The sequence below is a fragment of the Acromyrmex echinatior genome, chromosome 9 (genome assembly GCF_024713525.1).
Source record: "Acromyrmex echinatior isolate Ae372 chromosome 9, ASM2471352v2, whole genome shotgun sequence".
Taxonomy (NCBI): Eukaryota; Metazoa; Arthropoda; class Insecta; order Hymenoptera; family Formicidae; genus Acromyrmex; species Acromyrmex echinatior.
In genome coordinates this window covers 5088085-5101083 of record NC_141860.1, presented here as the reverse complement: position 1 = coordinate 5101083, position 12999 = coordinate 5088085, and the positions used below count along the sequence as shown (strand labels likewise).

The 12999-nt window shown below is 30.4% G+C and overlaps 1 protein-coding gene and 1 long non-coding RNA gene across 6 annotated transcripts in view; one reads left to right on the top strand and one right to left on the bottom strand.

Annotated features, from left to right (window-relative positions):
• The window catches only part of vn (membrane-bound neuregulin protein vein), a 400698-nt gene that overhangs the window by 137701 nt on the left and 249998 nt on the right, over positions 1-12999 (bottom strand). The window lies entirely within an intron of this gene.
• Positions 1-12999, top strand: part of LOC147908525 (uncharacterized) — a 404067-nt gene that overhangs the window by 155918 nt on the left and 235150 nt on the right. For all 4 annotated transcript variants that reach the window (XR_015546122.1, XR_015546124.1, XR_015546121.1 and 1 more), the window contains exons 3-4: positions 4525-4990; positions 5103-5142. This is a non-coding gene — a long non-coding RNA (uncharacterized LOC147908525). The remainder of the gene's footprint in view (positions 1-4524; positions 4991-5102; positions 5143-12999) is intronic.

Genomic DNA, 12999 nt, shown 5'->3' with positions numbered 1-12999 from the left:
ATGAAATAGTTAACGAGAACGTTCAGATTTTGCGTGCACCGGCGAATGTAATTTAACGAATTTGTCTGGCAACGATATTCTTTCATTTCGCGAACGGCTTGAAATAATGGCCGACCACTCGTCTACCTTTATCACTTGTTCTGTAAGCTGATGATATTTCCGTTAATGCATTCGCATTCTGACTTGGCATTCACAGCATTTGTTGTATTATTAATGATTAATTTGCCAAATTAAATTTGCACACACGGCTGTTGGATAATTACTATTTATATTTAAATATTCCCGATTTCAATTGACATTTAATTATAAATTTTCACAAAGATGAACATGGAACTTAAAAATTGATGGGATAAATGCAAATTGTTTTATAATATTGCGCAATTTATATTCATGCGATTACATTATAAAAATGAAATTTAATTTTGCTGCCAGGCCTGAAATTTCTATTTCGTTAGCACAATTATTAAAAATTTATTCCCTGACGTTTAAAAAGTTAATATGATTAAGGTTGTTTCAAATGTATGAAGTATTATATATAAGTACGGAATATTATATATAAATCTATGAGATTATTTTTCAATTGGAAAGGAATCTAAATTTATAAAAATGTATTATTTATAAAAATAGCTTTTTATAAAATTTCGTTTTTTTCTTATGAGTTTCTTTATGTCAAATTTTTGTTTCGTAACCACATTATTTAATTCCAGAAGTTTTTTGTATGACGTCGCTAGTCGTTGACTCACTTTGTCATTTGAGATATCATCGTCTCGATTACGGATCAGTTACGTTAGTGAAATACGAATAACTATGGCTAGACAACACGACGCTTCTCAACAGCCTCCAACGCGACGCCGGGCGCGATTTCTAATTTTAGTTGCGACAGAATCCAGGGCCGTGTCTCTTTCCTTGCGTAAGGGTGCACTCTCCTCTGCTGTCGTAATTTATCTTTCTTTCGTAATGGATCTAATCAATATTTAGAAACGTGTATAGCATTCGACAGTCTTAAAACAAGAAACAAAAGTGCATTAAAGGCAACAGAAATGGTTATCTGTCGTAATCTATATTTTATTTTCGTTAAGTGCAATGGTAAATCGTTAAATCTAATTTTCTTTTCTTTTTTGAGCAGAGTTTAGAACATGGAATAATATAATCATTTCTATTTAAAAAAATTAAGATATATTGTTAGATATTTTGTAAATAATATTAATAATAAGATCAATATATAATAAAGATTCTATACTTTTACTTTTTATTTTTATCGGTAAACTTGCTAACAATCACTGGACACATATTTTTGGCAGACGAAATCGAGACGCACTACTCTAAAACACATTTCTCCCTTGTCTGTCAAGCGAGAAATCTGATCCGTGTGAGTCAACTCTTACGTACGTATTAATAGCTCTTAAATTTCATATTGAGTATCGGGTTGAGAAAAATTGCAGCTTGAAAAGAGAACGATTATTCGCGCGAAAAACTTGATCTCAGATTGAAGAGCAGATATAAAGCATTGTAAATTGGATTATTATAAAATAATGCTTTATGACGTCTTTGTATTCTATAATAAAAAAATGATAAATTTTTTTATATTGGATTTGTATTGTTGACTAACAGGACAGTGATACGCGTTTGCTTGAAATTAATTTGAAATTCAAACTTATGTTAATCATGCATAGGTATACTAAGTTCGATATTCATAATTCTTATTTTATGATTATTTTGAGTAATATTTTAAGATACTAATATAGATTTATGATTTATAATATTTTAACATTGCATTTGTAAGATTTTTAAATATAAGGATCGATTATATGAGTAAAAATATCCATACTATAAAAATATCCATATCCAACCTAAAAATATCCATATTTAATGATTAAAATTTATATCTTTATTTTGATTGGAAAAAGATTTATTAGTAAATTATTTTGTCACATTATTTTTTTCTTATTTTTTTTTGTTTTAAGAACTATAAAATTGTGATTTTAATTAAGGAAAAGGAATATATTTCATAACAATATATTTCTGCGACGATTTCATCTCTAATTTTTTATTTATTAAAATTTTAATACTTAATTAATGAAAAACAATTTTATTTTCTTCTTAAATTAAAATCTGAAAGCAATACTAATAAATTAATTAATACAAATAGTTTTCAATCCAAAAATAAATCTTATTTTTCAAATAATAGATTTAATGTTTTTTAAAATTGAGTAAATAATAGATATTTATTATTTAATTTTTTATTAGACAAAAAAAGACTATTATTTGCGTGTAACAAATATAAATATGCTATTAGTAATATATATTTACATACACATATATATCTATGTGTATATAATATTATTAATAGCATATTTATATTAAAATATAAATTGTTCGGTTGAGATATACATATATGTGTATGTACGTGTTCAATTTATTTCAAAACGCTCTTTCAATCAAACGTAATCAATCGTTATTTAGGCGACATTAAAATCTTAAATTAAAAATTAGTAAATACAATACAAATCTAAGAATCTAAATCTTTATACTTGCTTGAGATTGGAAAATTAAACACGTATAATTTATTGTTATTATCTCTATCTTTTAAATTTTTGTGTTACGAGAAAAGTAAAATTGTGTGACTATTAATTGAAAAGATTATCACATTTTTTGTAAAAATTAAATTACCTCTTCTTTATTAAAATTATGTAATTTTATAAAAACTTGATAGAGTAAAAATTAATTTACCTAAATTCTCTTTCAATTTAAATAATATAAATTTTACTTTTCAAATAAACGTTAAACTTAAAATTCTATTCTGTAACTTTTAATGATTATAACGATATCGTTACATTATCAATGCCTAAGTTTTATGTATATATGGTAAAAAAGACAATATAACAATATTATAAAGTCACTAAGTTACAGAATATTACAGGATCCTTACTTTATATAATGACAGGATTTGCCGAAATTAATGAAATAGAAAGAATTAAATATTTTACCTAAATGTATTAAAAAAGTTTTAAATTTTTATAGCGACAATGACTGGTATAATACGACTTTGATATTTTATATCCGCGCGCCGACATTCAAACGAGAAAACGACTAGCGCGGGGGGTTACGATCATACCTCGCGAGAGTAACTAACTTCACGGTAAACGATCGCGCGCATATAATGGCGTCACTACTTTGCAGTTCGCACGCTCACGTACTCGCTCACGCTCGCACAAAGAAATTATCGGAGAGATACGGTATTGGGATCATGAATTATCGTTCGCCATGGAGAACAGAATATTCGGTATGTATTTCGCTATGCGTTATTTGTTTTGGGGGGGAAACATACGGCTGGCAAAGGTATGTGGCCTTGGCAGTTGTTTGTATCATGCACGGCGTGCGTTGTTACCCGAAGGTCGCCACGCCATGATTCGTACGGCGACATTCGGACCGCTCGGATGGTAGGTAATAGCGCTCTGCGTATTACGACAATTACGAAATATTAAACGCGAGCATTCTCTGCGAACAATTGTATAATTAGCATAATTATATCGAGGCAACGCGGACGTGTACCTTTCACAGATCAAGTTGGATTAATAAGCGCATGATTTCTCAAATCTCTCTCTCTCTCTCTCTCTCTCTCTCTCTCTCTCTCTCCCCCTCCTCTCCTCTCCTCTCGTTTCATCGTTTTCATTCGTTTGATATTCTTTTCTTCCGTTAATTCAAGAGATGTGAAGGCAAGACGTAGATTGTGGCACTTACAACGCTTTAAGCTTAGCGTCATTTTTCTTATTGCTTATTAAATATTAAACAAAGACAATTGATACTCACAAATAATGTAGTTTGTGGCGATCGTTTTCTTTGCTCGTTTAATCGTTTTCGTTATTCCGCCTCAAAATGGTAATATGTGACTATCCGGAATACAGTGTAAAGTACAGCGTAATTAAAACGAGTTCACCAAATGCGTAAAATGTGCAACAGCTTGTGTATCGAAATTAGTTTAAAATACAAAGAATAGAGTATAGTTTATTCAATGTGTAGTTAGATATTTTGTATACGGTGTACATGAAAATGTTTCGTAGCGTGAAATATTTTGTGAAAGCGAGGCTAACTGCCGCCGTATAGCCGTTAATTTGATAATAGCACTCTACGTATACAAGGTCGCGCGCCTTGTTATCACAAGTATTCACAAAGTGACTAGCAAAGAGGCAACGCCGCGAGCCGTGTGGAGTCTTTTTGTGTTGAGAAACGTGATTATTTCTTACGAACTTTAATTGCAGTTATGAACCGATTACCAATTTTTGTGAAAATAAAATAAAACTTTCTATCATTATATATATATATATATATATATATATATATATATATATTTATTTATTTATTTAAGCAGCTCTATTTATCTCTTTCTGTTCTTGTTAGATCATTATCTATAAATATTCCTGCGTTTAAATCCTTCTTTCTGATCAGATCTATTTATCTAAGATCTATTTTTTAACGATGATGAAATGACTAGTATTTAACGCTCGATATTCGTTGTTTTTTCAGATTACATGATATGTTCAAGATCGCCGTATTATCAAAACAGTGACTCCAGTGAGCAAGTAACGCAAGACGCTATTTTTCGCATTTCCTTTCAGAATGCGAGACGGAAGAAAATAGGAATAGATCGATTTTGAACAGTGTTTGTATAGAGGTATCTACGGTTGTAATTAATCCTGTGTTTTCACATTTGTCGGTTGCATAATATGAATTACGTTGGACATTGTGCGCAGTGACATGTTAAAATCTAATTCCTGTACCTCTATGTTCATCCGTCATAGTATATAATGATAATGTGCGCGTTGGTAGTGCCTCGTAAAGCGTCGCACAATTATTGTATTCCGATAATTGGTGCGCGCACGTGATCGTAGTTAACCGTATTTTCGCGAGTGTGTTGTGCAAGTTGCAACAAAGGAAACTGAGAGGAGGAGGAGGCTTAGGAAGCATCGAGCGACGGCGGAGTAACCACAAGGTAATTTATACATAACTTCAACTTTTATTTTTATAATCACTTTTGTGAAATAGTTCTCTAAAATAGTTGATAACTCCTGACGTTTTTATAATTTATATTTTTTATGTTACAGTTCAACGTAGTTCCTAACTCCGCTGCTATACATCGAATTGGTGAGTGACTAATTATTATCTTTTATTCTAATTTGGAATAATGGATCTACGTAAATTGAATCGGATATAATGTAAAGAATGCATGTAGATGTTAAATTAATTAGCATAAGAATGAAGATATATTATTTTGTAAATCCATTATTTTAAAATGAAGAGTTAGAGAAAATTAAGATTAATTTCTAATCCTTGAACACATATATAGGTATGAAAGCGCACACCAGTTTATTGTGCGTACACATTTGGAAAATTAAAGTAAAACTCGTTGTATATCGCAACGCATTTGTTGGCACATTTTAATATTCTATTAGGTGTTGGAATTAATTCGTAGCGTTTTTTAATGAAAGAATGTTATTTATTTCACATGAGCATTAAAAAATACATTAATGAAAGTACTTCCCATCACTTGTAAAACGCTACGAATTAATTCCAACACCTAATATTATATGAAAGAATATCAATTTTGATGAGACACTTAATATTTCAATATAAAACTTAAAAAATATTTGTTAAATTAATAATTTTGTTTAATTAATAATTTGTTAAATATTTGTTAAACATTTTGTACATAAGCAAGCTTTTTAAGAATCGAAAATATGATGATATATATTAATAATATTATTAATTAATGTATAATAAAAATATGAAATCTAATTAAATTTTTAAGTTTGCTTAGACAAAAAGAAAAGAAAGAAGCAAAGAAAACTATACAAGAATATTGATATTTTAAAATATAAAACCTTTTTTCTTCAAGTTTCTCTTTATGATGTTCATATCTTACGGATAACGAAAAATGGAGTAAGATGTTTTTATGTATCGTATATATTTTATAAGAAATTAAAAAATAAATTAATATTTATAAAATACGATAGGAAAAAATAATTAAGTAATTAATATTTAAAATAATTAATAACTAATATTAAAATGTTACTTTAAATTCTCTTCTTTCTTTTCTAAAATATTCTTTAAGTTTAATTTGAAGTCTCTTATGTAAAACTTTTCTATATTTTTCAAGGATTAAATGTTATACATATAAATTGATATCAAATAGTTAGAAATAGTTATAAATTTTATTAATTATGCACATGTTACATGTGCATAAATAATAGAAAAACGAGAAATATTTCAAAATTATATATAACCCTGAAAGTATATAGGTTTATATATATAACTATATGTAGCTATAATATATTCTAATTAATAAAAATACAAAATGCTAATGATTATTGATTATAATTATTGTTAAAATGTGCCAGCTTTTTATTTTAATTTTTCATAGTCATATGTATTGATAACTTGATTAATAACTAAACATTTGGAACAAATAAAATGACGAGAGAAACTCAATTACTTTGTCGCATAATTGCATAGCGTTCCAGAATACTCGTATAATGATATTTTAATGACATCAGATTGTATATGAATAATCAATCCATTTTAATTGCTTATCAAAACGTAACTATTAAATGTATTTTAGGATGTAAAATTTCATTTTGAGTACAATGCAAATTTTTGAGATATAAAAGATTCATACAACATAGTTAAGTATACAATCCTTAGAACCGCGACGTAACTATCGATAAGAAGGGAATAAAAATTTCATCGGGGAAACACGTGCATTATTTTAATATTATAGAATCAGTGCCACAGTGCGAAATCCATGTCTGCAAGTTTTGACATGTTTCGCGAGCTAACATAGAACTGAACTAAACTGATAGACCACAGAGAATATGGGGAAAACATCCCCGCCATAGTCTGCAGGGATATTCCTGAGAAATGGTCGGAATCGTATCCCGATGGGAGGTAACTCTTGTCGCGATACCTCGTTAAACCACACGGATTTTCCTGCTGGAATCTCGGTGGCATTGCGCTGCTCCCTGGACGAAGTGAAAGTCGAGCAAGTTTTGCTAACTGTACGAGGCGATAAAGCGCTTCGATTACTGTCGCAAATACGCTCAGCTTATGCTGTTTCCGAATTTGGGAATCCTCCTACCTTTTTTACTTTAAACTTCTAATTTCTCTGATTCTTTTATGAATATGACAATGTAATATTTTTTTTGATATTTACAAACTCTCTATAAAATAATCATACACTAAAAGAAAAATGTTTGGTATTTGTAATATAATTATACATATATTATCTACTATAGTTATGATTATTACTGCTGCCTAAAAAATATAGTTGTTTCAAAATGTAACTGTAAAATTATAGTCACTTGAATCATTTTTATGGCAATTTCAACTATTTTATAATAACTATAATTATAGTCATATTTTAGATTGCCAACTATATACATTTGTTGCCAAAACTATACACATGTATACAGTTACTGTTATCATTATTATTATAGCAGTAATAATCATAATTATAATAATATATATTATAGTTACAAATACCAAACATTTTTCTCTCAATGTAAAATGATTATTGTTTAATTCTATTAGCTCGACCTATTATTTAAAGAAAAATGAGACTTTTAATTATGAGAACATATAGTACACATATCAAAATAAAATAAAATAAATAAAATAATCAAAATCTTAATGAATGAAATTACTTTGCGCAAGCACTTAAAAAAGAAACGATTTAAATGTTACACAAAAATGATTACGATCAATAAGACAAAAGTTGTACCGTCACATTAGATAGTCTAGTCTAGCAATTCTCTTCATTGAGTATCGATAATAAATCAATCGTTACGATGTTCGCGCGATCGTCAGAAATTCCAGCTGAAATTCCGCGGCACTTTTCGTAGTCGAGTCATCCGAAGTCGAGAAACTCTCGTATATCCGGCGTCGCGGCGGTCGAACTTCCCTTTCGCTTTGTGTTTATGAAAGGCGTCGACCATCGACGAAACGGGAAAAGAGCTTTTGATTTATGGTAGCGTTTTTGCTCCCCGACCTTAAAGGGCGATTTTCCGTTCCAGCGAGCCGAGCCTAAAGAGACGAAGCGAAGCAGCGCGCGTCAAAATAATATCAGCTTGCCGAGAGAGTCTGAGTTGAAGCACAGGTAGTCAAAAGCTTCGCCGTACGGTGTTTCCCTGGCGAGCTTGACGTTTGGGTTATAAATACCGCGACCCATCAATGGTACAACTATCGCCATTCAGAGCGTCGGAGAGAGATAGTAGTAGAGAATGGGAAGGCAAGTGTATGGGAGGAGAAAACTACCAAGTGTGAATGGCGAAGAGTAGAGAGATAGAATGTAAAACATACACTACATGGATGTATTATACATCTTGGTTAAATTCTGTGAATTAGTGAGATAATAAATTAGATTTTAATAAATTAGTGAGATATTTAAAAGAAATCTATTATATTTCAGAAGATAAATTTGTTAATTAATTTAATTTATATAAACGATTCATTTTTCTTATTGGAAATATAAATCAAAAAATTAAAAATGTATAAGAATCATTTTATATACGATAAACGGTATAAAATTTCACACGTTAGATACGTCAATAATCAAAATAATTGAAATATTTCAAGCTTAATATATCGTTCAAATATTGACAACATTTGAATAGGGTTGGACGTTATACACAATGCGTAAATATTCTTAATATAAATACGTGAAAATTATCATTCAAAATGTCAAAATCACTTGGTATCAATACAGCGGACATTACTCGCGAAATATTGACGTTTTTCTGAAAATCATCGATAAAGGCAATGACACGTAAAACAATGTAATAAAACCTAAAGGAATAAGCGAATCATAGATAGTAGAACGTAAGCAGTAACAAACCCATAATCCTATAATAAGCTTCAAGGGGATCCTAAAGTCATATTACTGACTAAACACAATAATTTTTGTATAATAATTATACATATTATATTATTACTTTTTTTATCTTTTAGAGATTTGAAAATTCTTTTCTAGAATTAAAGTATATAGACGTTAATACGTGTTTATGAGTTTACGCCAAGAACGAAAAAAAATTGTTTAAATTGAGATCTTTCTTATCATTTGCTACTCTAATATAGCGTTAGAACTATCAATATCATGACAACATTTGCTTGATATAAAAGGTTTGCAATTTGTACTTACGATATTGTGATCCACAGACTAATAGTTTACATGAAAAACAACATGGAGTTTGTAGAATTACACTTAGACATCTAATTAAAACGCTATTGTTCTACGAAAATTTATGTAGTATAATATGTGCGTGAGATATTGGTGTAGTAGTATATAAAGATGTGTCGATGTGTCGCATTTTATCAGTAAAACAACGATCTTGTCGAAGTTTGAGCTTCAGTTTAGGATCCCCTTAAGTCTTAAGCCTTAAGAAATTGATCAATCATAGTCGATTATTCTTTTTACATTTGATTGCGATTGGTTTCTTATGGTTTAAGACTTAAAACTTAGGTAATGGCTTATTATAGAAAATCCATAATGTTGATTTGCTTGCTTTTATTGCTCTATAAATTTTTCTGTATCTTATAATTCATAATTTTAATACTCGCAGAAGATTTCTATTACAACAACATTCAGAATTGTGAAATTCGCGGAAAGAGTAAAGTGCTTCCGTTCGTAGCTACACGATTTTCAGCTTTCTTTGTTAACGATCGTATAATTATGCGATATTCTTCGAGGTGCAACCCTGCGATTCACTTTGCGCTCAAAATGTCGCGCCGAGAAAGTCATCGCAGAATCGCAGAATTATCCTTTACAGTATTTCGGTGAATATTCTATAACGAGAGAGAAATGAAGGCAAGCCACTTTGAGAAGTTAGTTCTTAGTAGATAATCTTCGAAGATAATCACTCGCGCGTCACAAAACTTTTTTTCATTTCCTCTATGTCGGACACTACGATCCCAATACAACCGAACTTATTTCGTTCTTATTCCGTTCCCTTCTTTTCCTTTTATCATAACGCAATAAAGCTTTGACGCTAATTGATTAGTATCTCACGATAGAAGGGCAGAAGAATAAGAAGAAATAAAAAGATTATGGATATCGTCGCGAGAGAGGAAAGACCGCGACATCGTCGGGCATCTCTTTTAATTTTCCCTCTTCATTGTAGCGCGGATACTTTCATTTTGTCAACGGTTTCTTCCATTATTTGGGGAGCTTCCCTTTGATGCTATGAAGATCCTCGTTCGATAACACTACCAGATCTTCTCCGGACTTATACTCTCGTCGGGCAAGAAGACCCGCAATATTGCGTTATTACATCTATACCATTTCTCGCCCACCCTAACTGGCTTTCAGCGATATGGCAAAAAACATCTTTATCTCGCATGAACGCTTTTTGATCTGAAATCTCGGTTCATTGATTTAATCCGAAAATGTGCTTGTGATTCTTTTTTAAAAGCGAGTGACATTTATAAAAATTTCTCTTTGTGAATATAATTAATTAAAATTATATAAAATATAATTATATTACAGCTAGAAAATTTGCATTAAATAAATTTAACACATTTCGTGTACTCCAAATAGTCTACTCAAATTTATATATTAACATAGGATGAATATGTTAGAAGATAACACACATATCTATTACGTAAAAGAATTAACACAAAAATATGACACTGGTAGTTTGTAAGTAAACTATGAAAATGTATTTTTTCATAGTAAAATTAACATTTATATATAAAAAATATGTTAAATTTAACGTTTAAAACATGCATTTTAGAATTTACATTTTAATTAATATTATTATGTTATTTATTTATTCATAAATTATGTTATCTTGAGGTTAAGAAATGTTGAGTATCAATTTAACGTAAAATATGCAAAATAACGTAATAATATTATGTTAAATTAATATTTGGATATGTTAAAAGTTCAACTGACAAAATTTTAACAAAAATGTAAATGGATCGTTTTTAACGCAAATACAAAATGTTTTTTTATAGATAAAAGTATATAAATTTACATACGTAATTTTTTTTATCTTTGTATAGAAAATATTTGCTTAATTTTTGATCTCGCAATCTGTTCAGCCGTTTTTGTAGACAATTAGTAACGATGACACTTTTTAATTACTATCCTCTCGTAAAATGTCTGTAAATATTGTAAGGTCACACAACCATCAAATGGTAGCGCGATATCTGATCTATCGGAACAAGAATCCAATGCATTTCGAATCCGAAGGGTGCCGTTAGGGCTCGGCACAAAAAAAAAACGACAGAGAATCCGGTATGGTTCTTAGTGAGGATGAAGTGCCCGAGGTTGAAGTCCTCTGGAGAGCTTTCAAGTGCTCCCATCCTACATTCACCTCCTTCGCCTCTTATCGCCATCCCTTCTCTCTCATAGTCGGTCGACCTCCAACCTTAACCATCGAAGTATTTCTAAAAAGGTATACCGCCCCCTCCGCATTCGTGAAAGTAGTCTTAATTTCCACGAATGTGATATATATCGCTGTTACGCTCTGATTCGTCAAGAGCTACCCTCTACATACCCCATCTCGTACTCCTGAACAGCTTCCTTGCGACCGGTCTTTTCTTTTTATCCCTATTTGACGTTCATCTTCGTTCTGGATTTCCGCTTTCACTATGCCTTCTGCCTTTGGGGGGACCCACTTCCGCTGTCTTCTTCTGCCTCAAGAAAAAATTTCTGCAGGGTACGCGTCCCGCAAGGGATAAGTTGCAATCCCGCTGTTCTTCATCGAGAAATTATGACTCATTCTCTGACTTTCGCTCATGGATGTTTTATCGCATCATTATTTTCTCGACGCTTAACTCTTTTAAACGTATAATTATATACTGTCTTTTTAATTCCATCTTTTTTATTTTGAAGAAAATTTTTGAAGTATTAAATATTTATATATATAATAGATAAAAGATAAAATCGTTATCTTATTTCAAAAGTAACAACTAAAAAATTTAAGTTTTTCAGAAAAGGGAAAAAATTATTTTTTTAACTTGACAGAAAATTATTCATTTGTCGATATTTGACGATATTATTTGACTAATCAAATAATATCTGCGAAAAGAATATTTTCTTAGAAACATAGTTAAATGTTATTTTTGTCATTTTCATTTCCTCTTTAAAAATATCGCCCTTTTTGAGTTGTGACAATTTTGATATTTTATAAAATTATAACAAATTCGAAATAATTCAAATCAAAAGTGACATAACTTGAAATATCATCAACAGTTTATATTTACCTTGACGATTTAAAATAAATTCAAAATAAAATAATTTTTTCTACAAATTTCAATAGCCAAAATTGTCGTAACTCTGCTTTCTGTAAAGACTGTCCTTTTCAAAAATATTTTCAAAATGTGTGTCAAAATTTGAACGATTATTTGAGAAAATAAATATGTAATTGTTTTTAAGATTTATTATATTTCTATATGCTTTCGTTGTTATAAACGTTAATGTATTTTAAACGTTATGAAAATTATAGCACTGAAAAAAAGTTTGATTGAAAATAGACAAACCAGAAAATTCTGATTATATCAATTAGAATTCCGATTATCGAAGATGTAATCAGAATTTTCTGATTTGTCCATTTTCAATCATAATATTTTTCTCAATAAGCGAATAGAATATTAAATCTTGATTAAGCTCTTAATAGATGATACGTCAGTTTGTGTAAACGCGAGCGCGTTGCGGGCCACCACGTTGCGGTCCAATTTTCCTGAAAGGCGTACCTTGCACCCAACATTTTACTGGCATAGCGATATCGCGTTACAAAGCAATTTTTGAATCCTCTCTTTCTCTCTCTCTTTCCTTCTCTGTCTTTTTCAACGTAGCTTCAGAGTTGTTGACTGTTGAACAGTCCTCTCGAATGTTTCCAAATCAAAAGCGTGACGTGCCTTTTGACAGTATTCCTGCCAAAGGGGCCCACTCGAAGTTCCCTGTGCTTCGGGGTATTGCAAAGGGCGTCTTCCCTCGAAGCGTCA